We start from the raw sequence: 24,264 nt of genomic DNA on the forward strand, positions 1-24,264 counted from the left end.
TACTGCTGGCTACATGCTGATAAGGACAAAGGGGACATTCTTAAAAGAAACCTGGCACCATAAGTACAGATTAGGGCAGAGAAGGACATTCAAAAGAGATAGGCACAGTAGATACAAATGTGACTGCTGTCAGCCTGCCTGGGATGGCGGGAAGGAGCCTGGTGCCAGAGTGAGTTCGGATTGATCACCACACATGTGCCTCAACCAACAGTGAGGAGGTCCCACAAGCCTAAGTGGGGCAAGTTGGGGACCTAAGGCAGTAGCAGGAAAACCAGACAAAGAAAACAGGCGGAGACTTGAGACAGAGGCAGGAATGTGAAGAAGTCCAAAATAAAATTCCCTGCACAGGACTCTTAGGCTGCTTTCCTGCACGATCAGCCTACTCCTTCCTATTTTTCTACAATAAGCTCTTCACACTGTATTTTTTTCAATGAAGTTATCTGCCATCTTTGTACTGCCTCTTGGTGAAAATACTTCTTCCAAGTTAGACAAGAACTGGGACATCAGCTCTCCCCAGTAATAGCTCCGTTTCAGTTTGAATTTCCAGAACTGATGGCGCTTAATAACTGGCGCTCCAACGTTAAGTGATGCAGAAGGTGGCCAGTAGGGGGCGCCAGCCATCACACCTGGAGCAAGAGGGCCCTGCATAGTCCCCATCTGCCTGTAGGTGTTGTGCTGCAACGACACTGCCAGCAAGAGGGCCCGGCAGTGTCCCCAGCTGCCAGCAGGGGGCGTACGACGACTACATTGTGAGCAAGTGGATCCTGCAGTGTACTTAGCTGCCAGCAGGTGGCGCACGGGCACCACACCATGAGCAAGAGGACCCTGCAGCGTCCTGGTTGGCAGCAGGGGGCGTGCTGCCACCACACTGAGCAAGAGGATCCTGTAGTACCCCCAGCGGCCAGAAGGGGGCGTGCCCCCACTACAAGGCAAGCAAGAGGGCCCGGCAGTGTCCCCAGCTGCCAGCTGGGGAGCCAGCCGCCACTTCACTTGGAGCAAGAGGGCCGGGCAGTGTCCCCAGCTGCCAGCATCGGGAGTGCTGCCACTACACTGTGAGCAAGAGAGCCCTGCAACGTCCCCAACTGCCAGCAGGTGGCGTGCCATCACTATACTGCGAGCAAGAGGGCCCTGCAGTGCCCCGGCGCCAGCAGGGGGCGCTGGCCACCACTGTAAGAAAGAGGGCCCTGCAGTTGCTGTAGTCGCCAGCAAGGGGCACACTGGCACAGCACTGTCAGCAAGAGGGCCCTGTAGTGCGCGGCTGCAAGCAGAGGTCACCAGAGCCCGGCTTTTCAGATTACTGATGTTTCGCCCGTCTCCGCCGCTCCCCTCGCAGCATGCGTCTCTGCGCCTGCGCCTGCGCCGCGACCCTCCCCCCTCCCCCCCACCGCGCAGGCGTGGGACTGCGCTTGCGCCGCGCTGGCCTGCGACTCTGCGCCGGCCTGCGCCGCGCCTGGCGCGCGACTCTGGGCCTGCGCCCGCGCCTGGCGTGCGACTCTGCGCCAGCGCTGGTGCTGTACGTTTGTGAGGGCGGAGCTGAATTCTCCTCAGCCCAGACACTGAGAGCATCGCGAGGGCGGAGCTGTGTTCTCCTCTGCACAGACCTCGGGGGTACCGTGAAGACAGAGCAGCGTTCTACCCTGCCCAGACCCTGGCGTGGGGGGCACCGCGAGGGCGGAGCTGCGTTGTGCTCAGCACAGACGTTGGCGGCACCGCCTCGCTTTGGGACAACTCGGGGCCGCATCCACAGTGAATAAAATACTTCCTGTTTCTAGCCCTGAATAACGAAGGTCAGAGACTACTTAGAATGGTTCAGTGTGGAAAACGGGAAACCGAAATCCCCTCTGAATCCTGCGCACAGAGGTTCTCTCCACCCAAGGGTTAGGGTTAGGATTTTAGGGTTAGGGTTTTAGGGCTAGGGCGAGGGCGAGGGTGAGGGTTAGAGGGTTAGAGGTTAGGGGTTAGGGTCAGGGTCAGTTTCGGAGTCGGGGTCGGGTTAGGGGTTAGGGTTGGGGTTGGGTTAGGGTTTGGTTCCATGTTAGGATTAAGATTCGAGTTAGGGTTCGGGTTCTGTTTTGGGTTAGGTTTAGGGTTAGGGTTCGTGTTCGGGTTAGGGTTCGTATTTGTTTTCAGGTTAGGGTTCAAGCCGTTCTCTTGCCTCAGCCTCCCGAGTAGCTGGGGTTATAGGCACCCACCACCATGCCCAGCTAATTTTTTTATTTTTGGTAGCGACAGGGTTTCACCATGTTTCCCAGGCTTCTCTAGAACTCCTGACATCATGTAATCCACCTGCCTCCGCCTCCCAAAGTGCTGGGTTTACAGGCATGAGCCACTGTGCCCAGCCTTCACTTTCTTCTCTGAGTCAGAGATCTCTAGCAAGATAGCCTTTTCACAACTTTTATTGCAACGGAAGTATTTCAGAACTTTGTCAGGTTAAACTGTTACGGATATGTCTGTTTTTCTATGATACACTGAATTTAGGAATATATGACTCAGTAATGAAAGTTGATCTGGCATCACCCTTGGCATTTGAGTTCCTAGATGGAGAAGGGTCTGTTTTTCTGGCATGATCATGTCTTACAGGAATGCAGCACCCCAAGAGGACCCTAGCAATTGGGAGAATTTTGTTTACATGACACTAAACCCCAAATAACCTTAAATTCTAAATAAAAGTTCCAAGGGTAATTTGTATAAGGGTCTTGTTTTTTGTTTTTTGTTTTGAGATGGAGTCTCACTCTGTCACCCAGGCTGAAGTGCTGTGGCATGATCTTGGCTCACTGCAACCTCCACCTCCCGAGTTCAAGTGATTCTCCTGCCTTAGCCTCCAAAGTAACTGAAATTACAGGTGCCTGCCACTATGCCCAGCTAATTTTTTGTATTTTTAGTAGAGACGGGGTTTCACCATGTTGGCCAGGTTGGTCTCAAACTCCTGACCTCGTGATTTGCCCGTCCCAGCCTCCCAAAGTGCTGGGATTACAGGCGTGAGCCACTGCACCCAGCCAGTGCCTTGTTTTTAAAGAAAATAAATTATATGACAGGTTCGTTTCATATACATCTATATATATATAAACTATACTCGTGAACATTTTACTCAACATTTAAAAGTCTTTAAGACCTTTCAATACATAAATCTTACATAACAAAATCTAGCAAAAGTGTATAAAATCTAAACACATTTCTAAAAGAAAGGGTGAGGCTTTCAGGGTGGCTATGCTGTGTTGGATATGGGCAGTGTTCTCTCTCTCTTGTGGTTCTGCTTATATGGCAGTTCCAGCTCACAAGAGCCCTCGGAGCCTGTCTGTTGGCCTGCATCCTGTGGCATTTGGCAAGTGAGATCTGTTTAATATAAGGTGTCCATAAAGCCAAGATTATGATATCTAAAAATAATCAACACTAATTCCCCAGAAATTTTGTCTTTTTTGACCAAGCCACTGGTGCAACGTGGAGTCACTGCATTATATGCAAAAAGAATAATGCCCTCACTCCAGAGTCTGAACCAGAACTGACCCTTGGTGGTGATTCCCCCTTTATTCTAGGAGGTGTTAACATTAGCTATGGCAATGTAAAAACGGTGTTTCTGGACCTCCCGGGTTCACGCCATTCCCCTACCTCAGCCTCCCGAGTAGCTGGGACTACAGGCGCCTGCCACCTCGTCCGGCTGGTTTTTTTGTATTTTTTTAGTAGAGACGGGGTTTCACCGTGTTAGCCAGGATGGTCTCGATCTCCTGACCTCGTGATCCGCCCGTCTTGGCCTCCCAAAGTGCGAGGATTACAGGCTTGAGCCACCGCGCCTGGCTTTGCTTATTTCTTTTATAATAACTAAGTCATATAAATTGAGCTCACAAAAATATTTATATTAATAAAATTATAATTTATCATTTGTAATGTTTGAGTTTTTCTTGTACATTTTTATATAGCAAGAAAAACAGTTTTTACTTTTAAAAATGGTTTTTAAAAAATCAGAGCAAGCCTAAACCCCTTCATTTTATAAATACAATAACCTGAGGCTCTTCATTGCTGGTGACTCACACAGGCACACACTCAGCATTGCTGGATGTCAGCTCAGGATCCAGAATGCATTTGAACAATTCATGCTAAATTAATAAATGCACTTTAATATAGGCCCATATTAATCCCAAAATAACTAAACCTGTGGAATTTGTAAAATAAGATGTTTATGAATGAGGACATGGCATTTTGACTTAGTTCTGATTCCCACCTTTCTGAAAGCAGAATCTACAGTCTATTTTCCCATTGCTAGATTTCAGAGGAGAGCCTGGTGTCACTTACAGCAGACATTGCAGATGCCTCAGCATTTCGGATGATGACGGTAAAGACCTTCTTTGTTTCAAAAAAACCTTTGTTTTCCAGCTGAGAAAACACAGGTTGGATCTAAACTCAATCCTCCTATTGAAATATTTTAATGACACTGAAAGAGGTTGTTGCATTTGGCAGGTGCAGGTGGAGCTGTGCAGTCCTGCACTGAAGCCCTGCAGTCCTGACTTCTGAGTGGAGCTAGAGGAGAATTATATTAATGTGTTTGCACTACTTGCTCAATTGTAAAGCATAACAAATATATTTAAGGCATGTTTTTAAAATGAGAATAAAATGGTTTAACAATGTTTATACACCTATTTTAGTTATTACATTCTCTAATCTATTTTTATCCTCACAACCATGGAAGCGCTCCACCATCTCCATTTCAGAAAGTAGACAGTAACTGAACAACACTATCTTCTTTTAAAAAACATTTATTTCATTATGAAAGTTTATGGTTTATGTAATTAATACCTTTTTGTGGTCTGCATTCAATGGGTGTGGGCATCTGCACACTGTCGTGGGTCCACCATTGTGAAATCGCACACAGTGGTCTCACTGCCCTAAACAGCCAAGGCTCTCTGCCCATCCATCCTTTCCTCTCCCCAACCCCTGTCAACCACTGATTATTTTGCTATCTATGTAATTTTCCCTTTTCCAAAATGTCACATAATGCCCACAGCAATGAATGCGAGTTTCTTTTGCTCCACATCCTCACCAGCATTTGCTGTTTTTGGTCTTGTGGATTTTGGCCATTCTAATAGGTATGTAGTGGTATCTTACTGTTTTCTTAATTGGCAATTCCTAATAAGACATTATACAGAGCATCTTTTCATATACTTAATTTCCATCTGCATAAATGTTCAGCTTTTACCCATTTTTAATTGGGTTGTTTGTTTTCTCATTGAGTTTTAAGAGTTCTTTGCATATTTCAGATATGAATCCTTAGATATAGTTTGCAAATATTTTCTCACAGTCTCTGGTTTGTCTTTTTATTCTCTTAACAGTATCTTTCACAAAACTAAAGTTTTTTTATGTTAAAGTTCAAGTTCCCAATATTTTTCTTCATGAATAATGCTTTTGGTGTTGTATCTAAAAGAATCACCAAATCTGAGGTTATCTAGAGTTTTTCCTTATGTTATCTTCTAGGAGTTTGAAAATTTTGCATTTCATATATTGATCTAATATCTACTTTGCATTAACTTTTGTAAAAGGTGTAAGGTCTGTTTATAGATTTTTTTTTTTTTTTTTTTTTTTTTTTGCACATGGATGTCCATTTGTTCCAGCATCATTTGTTAAAAAGACTCTCCTCTCTCCATTGAATTGCCTTTGCTCCTTTGTCAGAGATCAGCTGGCTGTATTTCAGTCTGTTTCTGGGCTCTCTGTTTTGTTTCACTGACTTATGTGTATATGTCTTCTGTTTTGCCTTCAGTTTAAAAAAATGTAATTGCTACCTCAATTTGCTTATGAATTCTCATTTGTAAACAGAAGAGCGTAAATTAATGCCTGAGTATATTTTAGGGTAGATGTTGCCTTGAATACAATGAGCAGAATGAGTTATAATTTTAAAGTGAATATAAAAATTTGACCATAGTGGTAACAGATTTGCGAACTAGTGATATCAATGACAGTCCATTGCAATATTGCTTCATCCTTTGGCTCAGCTCTGCTTCACACCAGGTAACTACCAATCCCTTTTGTGATTAGTTCAAGGATTTCTGTGGGGTGGAAAGTAGAAATACGATATCAGTGGAGGGAGAGAAGGCAGTTTCCCAGACTGGGAGCAGTCAGATCTCCAGTGGGTCCCAACACTGCTCTGTGGCAATATCTAGAGGGTGATGGAAACAGAGACAGGGTGCAAATGAGGTGGGTGCTGGCCCTAGGGTTCCCAGTGTTTCCTGGTTCCCATGGTCTATAAGACGTCTGAAATGAGACCTTCCAGGCTTTGGGGGGCCCCTGTGGAATTGGAAAATGAGGAAGTGAGCAGTGACAATCTAGACTGATTATTAGAGGTACGTCTCTCATTTTTCAGTAACCAAGGAGCCTTTGATTAGTAGTGAAATTGTGGCACCCCAACAATGGTGGAGTGGAATATCCTGCTACTCTGGAGGGGTGATGGCTCAGGGTCAAGACTGAACTAATTAGAAAAAGAAATGCACTCCAGGAATATCAAGTCCAAAACGAAGCTCTTCAAACCATCTGGGAAGAGAAAACAGCATGACAAGGAAAGGTATATTTGTCTGATCCCAGGAATCAATATAAACATCCATGATAACCCCACCTATTTTTTAAATATATGATTTGGATGAAACAAGAGAAAGAGACTGATTGTTGCTGAGTCCCTGCTGCAGTCCCAACACAGCTGGAGATGCCCTGCTCCCCTGCTCCCCTGATCCCCTGCTCCCCCGCTCCCCCGCTCCCCCGCTCCCCCGTTCTCCTGTTCTCCTGCTCTCCTGCTCTCTTTATTTTGTTGATGCTCATGAGGACCCTGATGTCTGAGGAAGAAGGTTCCCGTCCAGCTCTGCCCCTGGTGTGTCACGTGCCGGCCTTGTCAACGCACACGAGAACCTGACAGGGTGAGTGTTATAACCCCAATCATAGAAAAGGAAACGTCTCTAAAGTCTTTAGCATCTTGCCCGAGTTCGGACACTTAGCAGAGGCCTGAGTTTAGATGCAGCCCCGTCTTGCTCTTTGACAGCCTCAGCACCACGTGCCCTGGGTGACCCACGCAGAGTCACTGACAACCCTCTTGGTTGGCTCATGGCACAGCGTGGAGCGAAATGGCCCACTGACTTTTCCAGACACTTTGACAATTCGTGATATAGTTTATGCGGTCACTCCCAGTGAGTTCTATTGTTCAGTTTAATAGAATACCTAATTCTGTGTTTATTATGAATAAAGGGAGATTTCTTGTGGTTTTTAAGAATATGAAGGATATCTATTTTGTATACAAGTTGGAAGTTCCAATACTATAGGAAGCATAAGTGCAGGTTTTAATGATGGGTCTTTTATAAGACTGAATTCACATCAAACTGAATCAGTAACTCCGGCTGTATGAACAGGGTGAGACATTAAACATTTAATGAAAAGAATTCCTTTCTTAGGTTACAGCAAGGACTAAATATGTCTAATTATCATTCCCGCTAAGAAGATGTATTGTGATATTTGCAGTTAATCACTCGTTCAGTTCCAAGGGTATTTATTAATTGTCTGCTCTGGGCATAACAACAATTGGAAGCAGTATGTTCACATGAAAAAAAACTTACCTGAGGCTCTAAGTCACAACTTTCCATGACCAGCACACATTTCTGATTTGAAATACATATCTAAAGCTTCAAATGCATAAATAGATATCCCAATCTAGAACTAAGTTAATAGTTGCTTAGAATTAATTGTTTAAATTATCCTGGGAACCAGAAAGATATGTCTACATGAAACAATAAAGGTTATATTAGAATTAATAAACTTTAGAAGACCATTTTAATCTTAATATATAAGCATACTAACTAGGCACACTGTTTAAATACATCTGCAACCTACTATTTTTAGATTTAGGTAAATCATTAATCCTTAAATTTGGAAGATTCCAGTGTTAGAGCTCTAGACTATGAAACTTGGAAGTTTTTCTAAAATTTTTGAGTTTTTATCCAGAAATACATATTTTCCTGGCACTGAGAACTGCAAGAAATTTCACTTGGAGTCTCCAAATAGTCAGCCATGTGTGATGTCAACATCAGTGTAATAGATACTATCACAAACATCCTGTGACTTTTATTTTTTTTATATACTTTAAGTTCTGGGATACATGAGCAGAACGTGCAGGTTTGTTACACAGGTATACACGTGCCATGGTGGTTTGCTACACCTGTCAACCTCTCATCTATGTTAGGTATTTCTCCTAATGCCATCCTTCCCCTAGGCCCCGACCCTGCAACAGGCCCCCGTGTGTGATGTTCCCCTCCCTGTGTCCATGTGTTCTCATTGTTCACCTCCCACTTATGAGTGAGAACATGCGGTGTTTGCTTTTCTGTTCCTGTGTTAGTTTGCCAAGAATGATGGTTTCCAGCTTCATCATGTCCCTGCAAAGGACATGAACTCATCCTTTTTTATGACTGCATAGTATTCCATGATGTATATGTGCCACATTTTCTTTATTCAGTCTATCATTGATGGGCATTTGGGTTGTTTCCCAGTCTTTGCTATTGTGAATAGTGCTGCAGTAAACATACGTGTGCATGTGTCTTTATAGTAGAATGATTTATAACCCTTTGGGTATATACCCAGTAATGGGATTGCTGGAGCAAATGGTATTTCTGGTTCTAGATCCTTGAGGAATTGCCACACTGTCTTCCACAATGGTTGAACTAATTTACAGTCTCACCAACAGTGTAAAAGTGTTCCTATTTCTCCACATCCTCTCCAGCATCTGTTGTTTCCTGACTTTTTAACGATCGCCATTCTAACTAACTTGAGTTGGTATCTCATGGTGGTTTTGATTTGCATTTCTCTAATGACCAGTAATGATGAGCCTTTGTTCATATGTTTCTTGGCCACATAAATGTCTTCTTTTGAGAAGTGTCTGTTCATATCCTTCACCCACTTCTTGATGGGTTTTTTTTCTCCTTGTAAATTTGTTTAAGTTCCTTGTAGATTGTGGATATTAGCCCTTTGTCTGATGGATAGATTGCAAACATTTTCTCCCATTCTGTAGGTTGCCTGTTCACTCTGATGAGAGTTTCTTTTGCTGTGCACACGCTCTTTCGTTTAATTAGATCCCATTTGTAAATTTTGGCTTTTGTTGTCGTTGCTTTTGGCGTTTTAGTCATGAAGTCTTTGGCCATGCCTATGTCCTGAATGATATTGCCTAGGTTTTCTTCTAGGGTTTTTATGGTTTTAGGTCTTATGTTTAAGTCTTTAATCCATCTTGAGTTAATTTTTGTATAAGGTGTAAGGAAGGGGTCTAGTTTCAGTTTTCTGCATATGGCTAGCCAGTTTTCCCAACACCATTTATTAAATAGGAAATCCTTTCCCCATTGCTTGTTTTTGTCAGGGTAGTCAGGCATCCTAAACTTTAAAATTTAAGAACTTACATTTTTTTTAAAGTAACTGGCAACTGACAATCATTTAAAAATCCATAACCTAAAAAAATAATAATTCCTCCTAAGTTTTCAACCAAGAGAAGTGAAAATCTGTTGACACAAAGGTCTGAATATAAGTATTCATAACAACTTTCTTCTTAATAGCCAAATATTTTTAAAATAGTCTATCACTGAAGAGTAGATAAGCTGTAATATATTCCTACAACGGTTACTGCCCAACATAAGAATGACATATACACTGGAAATCACATGGACGTATCTCAAAGGCATTAGAATACATGAAAGAAACTAGGTATAAGAGAATATTCTATATGATTCCATTTATATCAAATACTTCTTTTTTGAGATAACATCTCACTCTGTCACCAAGGCTGGAGTGCAGTGATGTGATCACAGATCACCGCAGCCTTGACCTCCCAGGCTCAGGTGATTCTTCAGCCTCCTGAGTATCTGGGACCAAAGGGGTTGGGACCAAAGGGGTGTGCCACCACACCTGGCTAATTTGTGTGTGTGTGTGTGTGTGTGTGTGTGTGTGTGTGTGTGTGTGTGTGTTTTAAGAGATGGGGTTTTGCCATGTTGCCCAGGCTGGTCTCAACTTCCTGGGCTCAAGTGATCCCCGCTTCTCAATCTAGTGCTAGGATTACAGACCTGAGTTATTGCATGTGGCCTGTATCATATTCTAAGACAAACAAAACTAGAGTGAAAGAAAGCAGCTGCCGGAAGCTGTGGTGTGGGGCAGGGGTCACTGACTACAGCAGCATGCAAGAGAATTTTGGGGGTAATGAAATGTATTTTAATGGTACTGTTGTGTATATGACTATATGTATATTTGTCAAAATGCATTGATTTGTACACTTAAAATTACTAAATTTTGTTATATGTAAATTAAACTCAATTAGATAATAAAAAATAAACTTTTGATCCTGAAAAAATACCTACCTACATACAAACTACCTCTGAAACAAACTACTTTTTCAGAATTTCTAATTTAAATATTCAGAAATATGAATGATGATGATGAATTTTAACAAGGCTTACATAATTCAATTCTGTTTTGGATCATGTCTGAGAAGCATATTAGCTGCTGGACTTATTTGGATTTCCTTACCTCCTTTGCATATGAAAAAATAAGAGGTTGAGACAGAAACAAGATATGTAATTTATGTACAATGAAACTTTCTACTGCCCAGGAGATGAGGCTTTCTATTGTCCAATGAATTGTGCCTGGCAGCACAATTCACTGCTTCACAATTCATCGTTCTTTTTACCCTCAGAGCATCCTTGAAATGGTTGACTCAACCATGAGAGAAACACTGTAAAAATTCTCAGATGCAAAGTCACAGTACCAGCTTCACAGAACACCTGCAGGTGCAAGTAACTAAAAATACAGCTCAATTTTACTTTAAATACAAGGGAATTTATTGACTCAGGTGGGTAGTTCAGAAGGAGGCCAGGCTTCAGTGTGAATCTGAGCACAGAAGCTCATGGATGCTACCAGGACTCAGTCTCTTCCCAATTTTCTGCTCTGCCTTCAGTGAAGTCAGAATAATTCTGCATGTGGCAAAATCTCCAGGAACAATTTCTGAGGTTGCATTCTTCACCAAAGAGGGAGCATGAACAAGCACACCCTTGTTCCTAACAACCTAGCGCAACTTGTATTTGACTCTAATTGGAACAACTCAGACCCCGCCCATCCCAAAGTCCATTAGGGGGACCAAGGGAGTGCTTTGTGGCACCTGGCATGAGCCTCAGTTATGCACTCACTTTGGAACCAGTAACTGTGACACAGGGTGAGACAGTGCTGGTTAAGTCAACCGGGACCCACCCCATGTTTCAAACCACGTGACTGAATAATTCAGGGCTCTGTTAGGAAGGAGAAAGGGGGATGCTTCTTAAATAGCACCCACCACTCAACTACAATTTAATTTGACAGGAACCCGGAGGCCCTGCCATAGAAATCTCTCACAGTTGCTTGGAATGAGAGCACTCAATACAAAAATCCTATGGTAGCAACCCTATGGCCTCAAGGGCGCCACGTAGTTGGTGTGGAGGGTGGGGCAAGGAGGGTGGGGAAGGGCTCAGGGTCTTCTGAAGATGAAGCCAAAGAACAGATGGCACTGACTTAGCAGAGTGGAAAATGTTTAACCCCAAGAGATTCCTACAGAGGCAGCTAAGCCACACCACAGACTCCTAGAAGGGCTTGTGTGAGGGTTCCCAAGTGTCTAGGTAAGCTGAGGAGATGGTGAGGCAGACACAGAGGGTCGGTTCAAAGCACATTGGGAAGACTGATCCCAAGACCCCTCAGTCCACACTGGCAGTCAAATGCTCCTCCCTGACATCAGAAAAAGAAACAATTTATTTTCTTCAGATACTGAAACAGAACTTTTCTAAGCTCCAGGACACTGGATAATGCTGCTTATGCAAAGACAGTATTTAGTGAAAGCCAATTTACTGAGCAGGGAGATCAGCGGATTCTTTCTCCCTCTTGGCTCCCAGAATGCTGGGATCAGCTTGTAGTCTTAGGAGATTGGCGATCTCTTTTTGGAGAGGATCTGCAGATACCAACATTTTCAGGGTTTCCTCAGGTCCAGGATTGCCAGGCTCCTGTGGACTCTTCCTTTGGGGAAGCAAAAGAAGACTCCATCTGTACACACAGAATGCATTAATTATATTTTCTTATTTTCTGTTTTCTTGATGCTCTAGCATCTAGTCTATACTGGGAAAAGATTGTCTTTCCCAGGACCAGCCAATTAAACTACCAATTCAGAACCCATACTCCTAACCACCTACTTTATCTAGCTCTGATACTGTAGGAGACAATACCGCCCTTCCTTAATCACCACAGGGTGAGGTACTAGACAACTAGAAATGGCCCCTATGCCCCAGAGCCTGCTGAAGCTATTAACGCTGGGCAGCCTAAGCCTGCCTGCCCTGCCTGCCCTTGCTGTCCCACAGAGACTACAGCAGAGGATCCTGCCCGTGCCTTCCCCTCTCCTGCCTCTGCCTGGGGCGTCCCTGTGCCTTCTATTTCTAGGGATCTATGAGTTTGAATGGGACAGTCACTTCCATGTCTCCAGGTCTTAACATCCCTGGTTAAAACAAATTCTGAGTACATTTTAAAACATAAGGCTTCCAATGTAATCTTTAAAACCCTTATATGGACAATTTTAAACATATATGTAAATAAACACGAATATAACCAACCCCTGTATATCTATAACCCTTCAGAACAACAAGAAACACATGGGCAATTCTGTTGTATTATGGCTAAAAGGTAGCCATGGACACGAAATGAAGACAAGAAGTCTTTGGAATAAGTGATCCCATCACAATGAATCAATTTTCCATTGGAACATATTTTTACAAAGTCACTGTTTTGAAAATATTTAGCCATGAATTGAAACAGAGTCTGTAAGGTTTTTTTTCCCGGTCTAAGGCGAACAGCATTTTAGAGAATGAACCAGGACACAACTACAGCACAAGAAAAAAGTATGATAATTAAGTTTACACATATGTGTGACTACTCTAACAGAAAACATGTAAAGAGCATTTGTTTTGATTTATATATCAATCTGTACTGTTTAATTTTTTGTGTCATAAATGCTCTTATTTAAAAAAACAGGACTAGTTAACAGTGTCAATTACTAGTAATTCGTGGTATAAATAATTAAACAAAGAAGTATTCAAAAATTATAACTGTTTTCAATAAAGTTTTATTTTACATCATTTTTTTTTACTTACTCAGAAATTGCCCCCCCAAAAATGCAGAGATTTCCCATGTAGCTGCAACCTAGTTTCATCTCTTATTAACATCTTCTATCAGTGTGTCTCACATGGCTTATTAATATCTTACATAATTTGTCATAGTTAATGAACCAATACTGATAGACTATTATTAACTAAAGTTCATATTTCATTTGGATGCCCTTGGTTCTGTCTTACTCTGACCCAGGATCCCATCCAGGATCACGCATGACATGTGGTCATCACGTCCCTGTGGGCTCTTCCTGGCTGTGACAGTGTGTCAGGCTTTCCATGTCATGATGACCTTGATAGTACTGAGGAGGATTGGTCAGGAATTTTGTAGAATGTCCCCCATTGTCACTGCATGTTCTCAAGGTGAACTGTCACCTTTTATGTTCACTTGAATCATTTGGAAGAGCTACTGTTTGTCAGGTTTCTCCACTGTGAAGTTATTTTTCCTCCTTGCCCATACTGCATGTGTTCTTTTGGAGCAAGTCACTGTGCAGAGCCCACACTTACGGAGTGAGGAGTTGGCTCCACATTATTGATGGCTGAGTGTCTACATCAATTACTTGGAATTCTTTTGCAAAGGAGATTTCTATGCAACTCTGTTTTCTTATTCACCTGTGTATACAAATACAGACACCTAGATAATTACTTTCAGCTTTAATTATTATTCAACACTACAATTCATTCCTGTGTTGGCCATCAGTAGCTGTTTTTATTGGCTATTATTTTTCTTTGATATATTTTAATTTTTTTTAGTGCTTACTTTCTGATACTTCAAGATTATCCCGACTCCTATATTTACTGTCCCAGTTCTAGTATCAGACATTTCTTCAAAGAGCCTCATTCCTTTCAGAATGGTAGGAAAACTTACATCTGGCTGCCGAATGAGCACATTGTTGAATGAGCACTTGTTCCTCATTAGCAATGCTAGGAAGTATATGTGTGTGTGTAACCTACCTATACACACCTAATTATAAAGTTTTCTATGTAGAACTGTGTGTATCTATATTAAACTAAACATAAGTTTACGTTCATGTCTCCACCTCTGATCTAATAGCACATGAATCATTCTAGCCTTCTCCCCTTGCTAATTTGTAACCTCCCACTTCAACAGTGAGAAACCTGGTTACTACCATCTGCGACTTATGTAAGTCATTGTTTTATTCCAGATACAGATACTGTGGTTTTACAATTGTTCACAATTGCTTCTGTTGGAAAGAATTTTATAAAATAGAATCCAGTGATGAAGTATAGTTTGTTTGCCTTCAGCATACGGATTCTATTAATTTTCAAAGGGACTTAGGTCAACACCATTTTCCCTACACCTTCAGTGAGTTTTTTCCTACATTTGTGTCTTAGTCTGTTTTGTGCTTCTGTAACAGAATACCTGAGGCTGGGTAATTTATAAATAAAAAAGGTCCTTTTGGCTCACAATACTGGTGGCTGGAATGTCTGAGATTGGGCAGTTGCATCTGGTGGAGTCTCAGTCTTTTTCCCCTCATGGTGGAAAGTGGAAGGGGAGCAAGGGGTGCACCAGAGATCACATAGCAAAAACGAAAGCAAGAGGGAAGCCAAGGAACCCAGACTCTTGTTAACTACCTACTCCTGCAGGAATTAATCCATTCCTGTGAGAGCAGAACTCACTCATCCCCATGGAGAACATTAATCTATTCATGAAGGATCCGTCCCCATGACCCAAACACTTTCCACTAGGCCCCACTGCCCCACACTGCCACATTGGGGGTCAAATTTCAACACAAGTTTTTGCAGGGACAAACCACATCCAAACCACAGTAATTTGTAGCATAGTTAAATTATTTTTCACATGATGTATTCTGTCCTGGGATACTCCACATCCTGAGTAATTTTATTTAATTTGAATAGAGTTTGATTTACCCATTTGGTTGTAAAATTCTGCATATTTTGACCAGTGCATTGTGGTAGGTATCCCACTATTAAAGTATCATATGAAATGCTTGAAACCCCCACCCCATGGAGCCAATGGTTTCCCATCTGTGTAGTTTGCTTTCTGCAGTGTCTCATTAAATGAGGTCACACTGTGTGTATTCTCCTCAGACTGTCTTCTTCCACTTAGCAATGTGCATACAAGATTCACTCATGTCTTTGTGTGAGTTGATAGCTTGTTCCTTTCTATGGCTAAATAGTATTCCATTGCATGAATGTACCACAGTTTGGTTATGCATTTTGGGGAGCAAAACCTACCTCTTCTAACTTTGTTCCAGGGTTGGAGACCTTCAAATTAACTGACAATAGATACATTAGTAGGAGAGACAATACTTGGCTTCTTATTCCACAAGTATTATTGTGGGACAAAATTCATCAGATGGCAGGATCCAGTTTACAAAGAGGTAAAAATAGCCCAAAAACAAGAAACAAGACTAGAATCTGATAACCCACAATAACTATAGCTTTCCTTAAAAAAAAATTTTTTTTCAAGACGGGGTCTGGCTCTGTCACCCAGGCTGGAGTGCAAAGGTGCAACAATCTCGGCTCACTGTAACCTCTACCTCCTTGGTGCAAGTGATCCTCCCTCCTCAGCCTCCTGATTAGCTGGGACTACAGGCACATATCATCGTGCCCATCTAATTTTTATATTTTTGGTAGAGACGGGGTTTCCAACATGTTGCCTAGGCTGATCTAGAACTCCTGGCCTCCCAAAGTGCTGGAATTATAGGCATGTGCCCCCATGCCCGGCCAAGTTATAGTTTTCCATTGAAACATAAAGTTATTATCTGTAGTAACCATCATTTTTGACCATAATCAAAGTAAGACTATTCTTGTTTTAAATTTAAGTATAGTTTTGTTAGATTTTGCTTGATTATTTACGTAAGTGCAGCAAGAACAGGAGACGACCACATAGGTGCTTTCAAGTTTCTTTGCTGGAAGTTTTCATACAGAATCTCAGATTTGACTTTTAAAGGCCTCATTCAGGCTAAAAGCCAAGCTAAGAACATACTATCAAATTTCAGCTGCAGTCCTTATAGCTTTGTGTGAATTCCTCTTTTCTTGAGTCCCCCCAAATATCCCTAAATTCCTGGGCCTACCAGGAAATGACCTTCTTTACTAACCTGTAAGGCTGTGAACCCTGTAATGTAAGTATCAGGCTGACTTTTCTCAGAGTGCTGTTGGGAACGAAGTTTTTGGTGTTCTAAAAAAAAAAAAAAAAAAAGAATTAACATGGGAACAAATAATCTCTTAGCAAGGCGAGCTTTACTTTCTGCAGAAAGGGCGCTACTCAATAGCTGTCCAGCCACAAGAGCACACCGAACAAAGGAGACAGAGTTACTTATAACCTGATGTGTCTACCCTACTGCTGTGTCCAGTTACCATTGGCTGGAATAGGACCTCACATTTTACACTTTACCCAATTGGCTATTAGTTTAAAACTTTCTTAATTAGGTAAGGGGAATAGAACAAAGAAAGAAAAGGAAGTTGCCAGGGATAGTTAAGGAAGCATCTCCAAATAAGGAATGGCATACAGTATGGGCTGGGGCTTGTCTAGTTCTGTCCAGGCATGCCAGAGCAAGCTAGAACAACTGATTTGGAACACACACACACACACACACACACACACACACACACACACAAATAGTGGATAGCAATCTTATAGTAAGAAATTGTGACTTTTTACAATCTTTGAAGAAGAACTTTCCCATTTCTCACAGTGCTTTGTAAGCATTGTCTCCATAATAGTCAACCTTACTTCCTTAAAATTGCTGGTCATAACTGATCTTAGGTACACTTCTAAAATATGATGTTCCAGTAAAAATCTTGATAATATAACCAAATTTTCCAATTATGTCCTGTTATAAGGTGAACAGATTCTTACTGGACTTTTGCTAATAACTATATCATCATGAAAAAAAGAGTATTCAGTAAGAATTTCAAAATTCTGGAGAGATTAGGCAGGGAAAAAAATGTAAACGCTTCATTTCTGTTTACAAAAGTATAATCTACCAAATTGTTGTAAGTTACAGTTAAATTAAGAGAAAGAGATTTCTTAAATTCAGAAACTAGAACATTAAAGAACCAGCAATGCTCTAAAAAGCTATAATATTATAATCAGTTTTCATCAGTTCATTCAGTGCCACGTAATCAATTCCAGTCTTGCTGGATCTTGGGTTAGCAGTCTCATGACCCCATCAATTTCTCCACCAGGCTTCTGGAGATCTTCACTGAGTCAAGTGTATGGTCTTAAAGTTATTTAAGCAATATCATCAGAAGTCTTTAACCAGAGTACCTGTCATACTCTTTTCCATGAGTATCAGAGGGAGTCCTGTATCGGAGATGAACATTCTGACCTGTAACTGATCGCAGGAGCTTTCAGGAAAGCATCAGGGGGAAATAATATCTAAATGACAAAGAGTATGAAATGGCTGTGATTATACCACAGTTGACAAGGATATTTGATTTTTTCTGTGGCATGCAACATTTATTTATTTATTTATTTATTTAGAAACAGAGTCTCGCTCTGTCACCCAGGCTTGAGTACAATGGCGTGATCTCAGCACACTGCAAGCTCCGCCTCCCAGGTTCACGCCATGCTCCTCCCTCAGCCTCCCGAGTAGCTGTGACTACAGGTGTCCACCACCACGCCCAGCTAATTTTTTGTATTTTTAGTAGAGATGGGGTTTCACCATGTTAGCCAGGATGGTCTTGATCTCCTGACCTTGTGATCCACCCACCTCGGCCTACCAAAGTGCTGGGATTACAGGCATAAGCCACTGCACCCGGCACAACATTTAAAATAATAATTGGAATTATGACTCATAACTCTATACTGGCACATAGCATGGATAAGGAGGACATTGACAAATTTCCAGGAATTTTATATAATTTCTGAAAACAACATTTTACTGATACAAATATAACACAGGGAAGGTTAGATATCTCTTTTTATTTGTATTTTTTGCAAGGTATTCTTTATAAAAAATACATCCTACTTTACTTGTGAATCATGCCCTACTTTTCTTGCATGCTTTGCATAGAGTTGTTTCTAGTTATTCTATTGCTTCTAGTAGTTTTATTTACACATATGGATTATAATTTTAATACTTAGTAATCTTTTATTTTCCAGAGAAAACTAACAAGTGAACAGTTATAAACTGTCATATATTAGCATTCCATAGTAGGTTAGAAAATGTATGAGTATACCATCTCCCAACATCTACATGGATGTGTTTCCTCATCGTACAATTTCTCATTGTGGTAGACAAAAACATGTTTATTAATGGTCCAAAATATCTTTAGTCTTTCTGTAAAAATAAGAAGCGAAAATTATATAAACTTTAATTATTTATGTTCAGTAATGTTTTAGTATTGTATCTTATTTATAAATGGTCTAGATATTTAATGCAAATCTTTTACTTAGCTTAACTTTAAGATTAAAAATTACCAAAAGTATTTTGGAAACTACTATTAAGCAGATTTACAGTAAACAAATTATTTTTGAAATAATGTTTTTCGCTTTTCACAAGATGGCACCGAAAGTGAAGAAGGAAGTTCCTGCCCCTCCTAAAGCCAAAGCCAAAGCCAAAGCTTTAAAGGCCAAGAAGGCAGTGTTGAAAGGTGTCCACAGCAACATACAGAAAAGAAGATCCGCATGTCATTCACCTTGAGGTGGCCCAAGACACTGCGACTCCGGAGGCAGCCCACATATCCTCGGAAGATCACCCCCAGGAGAAACAAGCTTGACCACTATGCTATCATCAAGTTTCCGCTGACCACTGAGTCGGCCATGAAGAAGATAGAAGAAAACAACATACTTGTGTTCATTGTGGATTTTAAAGCCAACAAGCACCAGATTAAACAGGCTGTGAAGAAGCTCTGGGACATGGATGTGGCCACAGTCAACATCCTGATTCGACCTGATAAAGAGAAGAAGGCATATGTTCGACTCGCTCCTGATTATGATGCTTTGGATGTTGCAACAAAATTGGGATCATCTAAACCGAGTCCAACTGACTAACTCTAAATATATGTATATCTTTTCACCATAAAAAAGAAATAATGTTTTTCATAAGAATGACAACTTAATTAGAATCAAATTTAAAAGCTTTAAGATTTTACGTTTCTAGTAAGTATAATATTAGCTTATTTGAGTAGAACTCAAGCAGAACAGGAATTTATGTTTGTTTTATATTCGATAGTGGTAACTTTGAAGACATAGTTGTTTTATTACACCAAAAATATTATATTAACCTTATTTAACTAAGTTTTATCCAAATCGTGTTAACTTAAAAAACATTTGACCAGTTCCTATATTTCTAGGAGTTTGGTGAATATTTATTTATAAATGCTTATGTTTTCGCAAGCCAAGTTAGAATAGAACACTTTTAAAGAATTTTATAAATGAATTTTGCAACCCTAACCTGAGTTAAGAAAATATCACATATACATAACACACATTAATAGACATACAAACACAAATAGAGATTTCATAGCTTTCATCCTGAAATTTCAGGCATGAATCAGGCATAAATATTCTGATGGTTAATTTTAGACATCTACTTGATTGGATTAAGAGACACACAGCTGGTAAAACACAATTTCTGGGCATATGTGTGAGGGTATTTCTGGAAGACACTGAGATAACCCTGACCCAATGTAGATGGGCACAGATATGGTTTTGCTGTGTCCCCACTCAGATCTCATCTTGAATTGTAGTTCTTATAATTCCTACATGTCGTGGGAGGGACCCAGTTGGAGGTGATTGAATCATGGTGGTGGTTACTGCCATGCTGTTCTCATGATAGTGAGTGAGTTCTCATGATCTGATGTTTTTATAAGGAGCTTTTCCCATTTGGCTCAGCACTTCTCCTTGTTGCTGCCATGTGAAGAAGGACGTCTTTGCTTCCCCTTCCACCATGGTTGTGAGGCCCCTCCAGCCATGTGGAACTGTCAGTGCATTAAACCTCTTTGTTCTTTATAAATTGCTCAGACTCGGGTATTTCTTCATAGCAGTGTATAAATGGATGAATACAGGCACCATCCAATTGGTTGAGAACCCAGATAGAACAAAAAGGAAGAGGAAAGGGGAATTATCTCCTTCTGAAATGGAAACATCCTTCTTCTCCTGCCCTTGACATCAGAACTTTAGGGTCTCAGGCCTTTGGCCTCAGAATGAGAGTTACACCATTGGCTTCCCTCATTCTGAGTCCTTTTGACCTGGACTGAGCCATGCTACACTTTCCTAGTTCTCCAACTTGGTGATAGGCTATCGTGGAACTTCTCAGCCTCCATAATTATGTGAACCAATTCCCCTAATGAGTCTTCTCTCATCTATCTATCTACATATATCACATTGATTCTGTCTTTCTGGAGAACCCTGACTAATGTGATTACAATAATACAAAATTTACTAGTTTATACACAAGACTTGGTTTTTGTCTTTGCCCCATTTTTTATTTGTATTATAACTGTGTTTCTGGAAAACAGAACAAGTTTTTACCTTCTTCATATGAGGGCTAAAGCTTTTTTCTCGCTAATAATTTTGGAGATTTGTAAGATTTTCTTTTGTTTTGACATACAATCTTACAGAGGCTGAGAAATAACTTTTTTTTCTGTTTTATTTTTCAGCCCCAGGTGTTTGCTTTTGCAGATTCTTGAGCATGTTGAGAGCCTCCAAGGCATGGAGCAGGGTGCCTAAAGTTTCAGTGATTGTAGGGAGTTGAGAGACTCAAATGGGAAGAGAAAGATCTAAAAGGAGGCAGTTTGGAAGATAAAAATTTTCTCAAAGGAGCCATTTAAGTTCTAAATAATTCTTATTCTTAGTAAAGTCATGCAAACAGGAAAGGAAGTAGACAGAATTAGCTCCATATTGGTGGAACACATAGTCAGCAGAGGTTTGAGAAGGGAGAATTTAGTCAACTGAGAAGTTCCCATGAAAAGAGCAAGATCAAGATCACAGAGACACCATGAAACAAAAAGCCAGGAATAACTTCCAACCCAAGAGGAGAACACAGAGGCCTCAAAACCAAAGCTAGGATAAGAAACTTGTATCCCAAGAGTTACCTTCCAGACAAAGAAGCCTGAGATTCCAACCCAGCTTCACAGAGTACTCACTCAAAATGTTACTGAAACTGTAGGCTTTTCAATGACTTAGCCATGCATGCAAAAGGCATTCCTTAAGGTGGTACAGAAGATGGAGCCCCCCTATCCAAAGATAGCCAAGGAGAAAGAAAGACCCCTGTTGGCAGAGCCAGTGGGCAAAGGCAACAGAAAAGGAGACAAGAATCCTAATGGAATGAGATTCTTTCAGATTTAGGATCATACAAACTCCTGAGAATTGGCAGGTTGACAGCCATAAATGGGCTACCAACATTTCTACTCATTGGATTACAAGTTCTTCAGCATCCAAAATGATTAACAAAATGACAATTTCATAAATTTGGAAAGGAGACATTTCTTTATTTTTATGGTTTTTTTTTTTTTTCTTTTTTTTTTAGAGTTTCACTCTTGTTACCGAGGCTGGAGTGCAATGGTGCGATCTCGGCTCACTGCAACCTCCACCTTCTGGGTTCAAGCGATTCTCCTGCCTCAGCCTCCCAATTAGCTGGGATTACAGATGCCCACCACCAAGCCTGACTAATTTTTTGTATTTTTAGTAGAGACAGGGTTTCATCATGTTGGCCAGGCTGGTCTCAAACGCCTGACCTCAGGTGATCCACCTGCCTTGGCCTCCCAAAGTGCTGGGATCACAGGCATGAGCCACCACACCCAATGAGAGATTTATTTCCTATAAAGAGTTGCAGCCTGCAGGATTGTCCTTCTCACAGACTGGGAAGCATAGCCTCCAGCCAGAAGCCAGAAACAGATGCTTCAAGGGAGATGTAAAGGAAATAGTAATTTATGCTGAGTGGAATTGGCAAAAACATATATTTAATAAACTCTAGGAGGAGTCATGAATATTTATGAAAGGAGAAATGCATGCTTGTGCAATTGAGTTTCTTGCTTCTTCATGGGTCCCATGTACAAAAGATGGCAGTGTTAGCACGATCCCAGGGTAGAGTTTTCAGCCCTCTGACATTAAAAGGTGAAGCAGAGGACATGAAAACTCGCTCTGTGCATCCTCTGTACACAGGCCAGAACCTCTCCATCATGGGTGGTCTCTTATTAGGCAAGAAAGGAGAGGTTGATATCAGTGGTGGCACCTTTGAAAGGGCTGGTTTCTGTTTAATCCTTAGGGAAGAAAGCCTCATCATGGTTAGCAAACGAGGGGGAATAACGCGGTGTATCTGACCCCCATCATCCCATCCTGGCCAAGCTGAGAACTCAGTTTTGAAAGTTACTCTGGGGTTCCCTCAGCCAAGAGTTGGTCTGTTCAGTCAGTTGGGAGCTTAGGATTTCATTTTCATTTATCAATGCTAATGGGAAAGAGTACACTGTCTTCATGGCAGCTGAATTTGCAAGAAACTCCTTGGATGGAGTTAATGGCAGCTGTATTTTTCTGGGAGCTCTGCTTTAATTGGATAAAGTAAGTTCTGGTAAGATTTCTTCCTTTATCTTCAGTATCTCAAATGTTTTCGTTTAAATAATCTTTATAAGAACTCTTGATGTCTGAGTGGATTCCCACACAGTCATCTACTATAAGACTTTCTGATTCTTTTTTTCCTTTGGTCATTATGAATAGAGCTTCTGTAAATAACTGCATGGTAGCTTTTATTTAGAAATAACATCAAAGTAGTTGTCAAAATACTTAGGAATGTGATTTTTGGATTGTAAGGTGAGAGTTGTTTAGCTTTGGAAAAAACTGCCCAACTTGTAATAGGGGAGGACAAACAATTTTCTGTGTTTTTGGAATTCTTAGATAGGACCCTCTGTAACAAACAACAGATTAAAATGAGAAAAACAGAAAAGTTTTAAAAACATGTATACCTTATTGATAAAACTCTTTAGTGATTTAGCTACCCTTCTCTTCTTGGTGCTGAGAGAGAGAGGTAGCTTTTAAATGGGGATTTCCTTTATAGATGTAAATTTTCCTTACACAAGGGTAACTTCTACTCTGTTTTCAGAACTTCCTTTGTTGGCTTTTTTTTTTTTTTTTTTTTCAAAATAATCAGCTTGGAATAATTCTTAAGCCAAAGGGACATATTTTTGGGTGGCATATTCTGGTTTCCTGCCATTATATTTTAGGGTGGCATATTTTGGTCTTATACACAGTGTCCCACCAGCAATGAAAAGAGTTCTTGTTTTTCCTCCAGCAATTTGTCATTTTTTAAAGAGTTTAGCAGTTGTAAGAGGTATAGACCAGCTGTGCTATCTCATTGTGGTTTTCAGTTATGTACTATGTTGAGCATCTTTTGGTATGTTTACTTGCCTTCTGTAGATCATCTTTGGTGAGGTGTTCGTTCAGATCTGTGTGCATTTTTAATTGGGCTGTTTAACTTATTGTTCAGTTTTAAGAATTTTGTATATATTTTGAATACAAAGTCTTTCTCAGATCTGTATTTTGCAAATATTTTCTTTCAATATGTGACATGTCTTTTTGTTCCCTTCACAAGGTATTTTCCAGAGTATAAACTTTAAATATTTATAAATATTAAGAAATTCACATTGTCGTTTCTTCTGGGTATATCAACCTTTTTTGCCATTTGTTAAAATTCATTACCAAACCCAAAGGCACATAGCTTTTCTTCTATAGTTTCTTCTAGAAATTGTATAGTCTTGCATTTTTAGTGTAAGGATGATTTTGAGTGATTATTTGTGTAAGTTGTAAAGTTTTCATCTACATGTATATCATTTTCTATGGTTTCCAATTCATTGTTCCTTCACTATTTTTGGGAAAGACACAGGATAGTAGGCTCTGTTAGAGTAGATAGACAGCTAGACATGAACAGGAGGTTGAGCTCCTGGAAAAGGGAAAGTCTGGGAAGGCTCACCTGGAGGGACCACCAAAAATTCACATATTAGTAGCATCTCTAATGCTGGAGTGGATGGGCACTTGTCAGTTGCGGGTAGGAGGGAGAAGAGGTACCTATGCAGAAAGAAACACCCTACAACTCCTCTTAAGATGCCCCAGTCATCATTCACTCTGCAGTAAAAATGTCACAATATTGCTAGCTACATGCTGATAAGG

The 24,264-nt window shown here is 40.8% G+C and overlaps 1 long non-coding RNA gene across 1 annotated transcript; it reads left to right on the forward strand.

Annotated features, from left to right (window-relative positions):
* The first annotated feature begins 1,535 nt into the window (after nt 1-1,535).
* On the forward strand, nt 1,536-23,629 carry LOC135970723 (uncharacterized). The gene is made up of 6 exons (XR_012434503.1): nt 1,536-1,787; nt 4,259-4,327; nt 6,347-6,544; nt 6,799-6,890; nt 18,665-19,263; nt 20,766-23,629. It is a non-coding gene; the product is annotated as an uncharacterized lncRNA (long non-coding RNA).
* The last annotated feature ends 635 nt before the right edge of the window (nt 23,630-24,264 follow it).

The sequence above is a fragment of the Macaca fascicularis genome, chromosome 4 (assembly GCF_037993035.2).
Source record: "Macaca fascicularis isolate 582-1 chromosome 4, T2T-MFA8v1.1".
NCBI lineage: Eukaryota > Metazoa > Chordata > Mammalia > Primates > Cercopithecidae > Macaca > Macaca fascicularis.